Source organism: Octopus bimaculoides, chromosome 25 (genome assembly GCF_001194135.2).
Source record: "Octopus bimaculoides isolate UCB-OBI-ISO-001 chromosome 25, ASM119413v2, whole genome shotgun sequence".
Lineage (NCBI taxonomy): Eukaryota > Metazoa > Mollusca > Cephalopoda > Octopoda > Octopodidae > Octopus > Octopus bimaculoides.
In genome coordinates, this window is record NC_069005.1 from 8,180,518 (window position 1) to 8,183,432 (window position 2,915).

The following is a 2,915-nucleotide window of genomic DNA, read 5'->3' on the forward strand; positions in this document are numbered from 1 at the left end:
TGTGTATGATGTATATGTTTATATATATGTGTGTGTGTATGTATGCATATATATGTGTATGTGTATGTATGTACGTACGTATGTATGTATGTATATGTGTGTATGCAGAGAAAGAGAAAGAGGTGAGTGGGTAGGAGACAGCGAAACCAAAATGCTGTAAGCACCCTGCTGCAACAGGAACATTGAAAATCAGCTAAGAATGCCAACTTCCTCACCTATCACCAAAATATCTTGAAGGAATATTTCAGTAGCACACTTGTAAATAGTATTTCCACTTGTGCTAAAACTTCTCTGTCAAACAAAAGGAAATGTCCCAAATGACGTTGGATCTCAGTCCCACAGATATATAATCACTTCTCTAAAGCAGTGGTTCCCAAAGTGGGTGGTATTGACCCTCTGGGGGGGGGGGTGGAAGTTCCGAAGGGAGCATTGAAGAAAAGTGGGGCAATAATAGGGTAGGGTAGCGATTCATGTAAAAATTGGGATGATAATGGGGTAGTGATTCATGTAAAAATTGGAGTGATAATGGTGTAGCGATTCATGTAAAAATTGGAGTGATAATGGTGTAGCGATTCATGTAAAAATTGGAGTGATAATGGTGTAGCAATTCATGTAAAAATTGGAGTGATAATGGTGTAGCAATTCATGTAAAAATTGGAGTGATAATGGTGTAGCGATTCATATAAAAATTGGAGCAATAATGGGGTAGCGAGTCATGTAAAAATTGGAGCGATAATGGGGTAGCGATTCATATAAAAATTGGAGCAATAATGGGGTAGCGAGTCATGTAAAAATTGGAGCGATAATGGGGTAGCGAGTCATGTAAAAATTGGAGTGATAATGGGGTAGCGATTCATGTAAAAATTGGAGTGATAATGGTGTAGCGATTCATGCAAAAACAACAAAATAATGGCTTCGTTAAGTTAAGTTTTATTTGTAAAATACAGTTGCTTTGAATTTGCTTCAGAAAGAGGTCTATGTTTGTGATGGTTATTTGGGGTGGGGACACTAGGAATGTGGCCTGGGTGTCAAGGGGATGGCAGCCCCCAAAAGTTTGAGAACCACTGCTCTAAAGGCATAAGCAGTGATAGCCATGTCAGGATTGAATTACTACCAGTTGATTGTACCAGTCATGTACGTGGATATTTCTGATGGAGTTCCTGCATTTCCACAATTGTGTGTGCCTGTGAATGTCGTTACATACATGTTATATCTTATACATTTTATTTGTTTGTTTCAGTCATTAGACTGCGGCCATGCTGGGGCAGTGCCTTGAAAGATTTTTTTAGTCGAATGGATCACCTCAGTACCTATTCTTTTGTTAAACCCGGTACTTATTCTCTTGTTTTCTATTGCCAAACCACTAAGTTACTGGGATGTAAACACACCACCATTGGTTGTCAAGCAATGGTGGGAGACAAATACAGACACAGACATATACATTCACACTCACACACACACACACACACACATACACATGATGGGCTTCTTTCAGTTTTTTCTTTCTAAACCCACTCACAAGGCTTTGTTCAGCCTGAAGCTATAACAGAAGGTATTATTTGAAAGGTATTAGCAGAAAATTTAATAAGAAAATATGTGTTGGTGAGGGACAGATGCAGACACACACACACACGACTGACTTTTTTCAGTTTGTGTCTGCCAAATGTACTAACAAGGCTTTGGTTGGCTCAAGGCTATAGTAGAAGACACATGATCAAGGTACTATGCAGTGGGACTGAACCTGGAAGCATGTGATTAGGGAGTAAGCTTCTTACCACACGGCCATGCTTGTGCCTTTAAATATGTGTATATTCTGAAACAAAGTTACAGGTTCAGTCTCATTGCATGGGCAAATGTCTTCTACAACAGCCTTGGGCTGACCAAAACCTTGTGATTGGATTTGGTAGACGGAAACTGAAAGAAGCTGATTGTGTGTATAATATGTATATGTGTGTGTGTGTGTGTATGCGTGTGTTTGTGTTTGTCCCCTCCCATCACAACCATTTGACAACCAATCTTGGTGTGTTTATGCCCCTGTAACTTAGTGGTTCGGCAAAAAAGACTGATAGAATAAGTACTAGGCTTAAGAAATCAGTCCTGGGGTCAATTTATTCAACTAAACACTCTCCAAGCAGTGCTCCAGCAAGGCCACAGTCAAATGACTGAAACGAATAAAAGAATAAAAGAATATATACATACATATGTCTATGTATGTGTGTATGTATGTATGTATGTGTATATATATATATATATAAATAATATATATATTCACACATGCACACACATACACGTGTATGTTCATATGCGTATGCATACACATATTCCAGTGTTTGTGGATGTATTCAGATTGAAACAAGTCTGGCGTGTCCCGGTGTGTAAGTACTGAGTACTGCAGCCTCATTTCAAAGAAACCAGCAGTCACTCACCCTGTCCCTGTTAACCATTCACACATTCATAGTCACACGTTCACACAGAAGCGTGCACACACACACACACACTTTACATTCACACTTACGTATACATACAAATAACCTACGGTCTTTCACTCTCTTCCTCTTTCTCTCCGTCTCTCTCTTTGTCTTTCTCTCATTAGCTCACATTCACACAGGCTTACAGCAATCTATTCATCTACATCTATGTACAGATACGACCTAACCCTAAACACACTCTACAGTAGACCTTTATTGTGTGTTAGCATGTACCACATTACTGTATGACATATAAACACTTTGTAAATAACACCAACAGACCGGAAGGCCCCCACAAGCACCCTGCCATACACCCACAGAACCTCACAAACTAAAGTAGCGGTGATACCGTCTCCAAGATGTAAGTTCCTTATATAATTTTTGCATTTGGTCTGCAGTATTTGGCATAGTGACCCTCCCAAGATACAATTATATATATATATATAT

General features: G+C 39.2%; 1 protein-coding gene across 3 annotated transcripts in view; it reads left to right on the plus strand.

Moving 5' to 3' along the window:
- The window catches only part of LOC106876357 (pyruvate carboxylase, mitochondrial), an 87,008-nt gene that overhangs the window by 46,206 nt on the left and 37,887 nt on the right, over positions 1 to 2,915 (plus strand). Inside the window, exon 1 of one of the 3 annotated variants that reach the window (XM_014924857.2) lies at positions 2,440 to 2,829. The exons of the other annotated variants lie outside the window; for them this stretch is intronic. The gene's annotated coding sequence lies outside the window, so the exon portion shown is untranslated. Of the gene's footprint in view, positions 1 to 2,439; positions 2,830 to 2,915 lie in introns of those variants that run through there. 3 annotated transcript variants of the gene reach the window in all.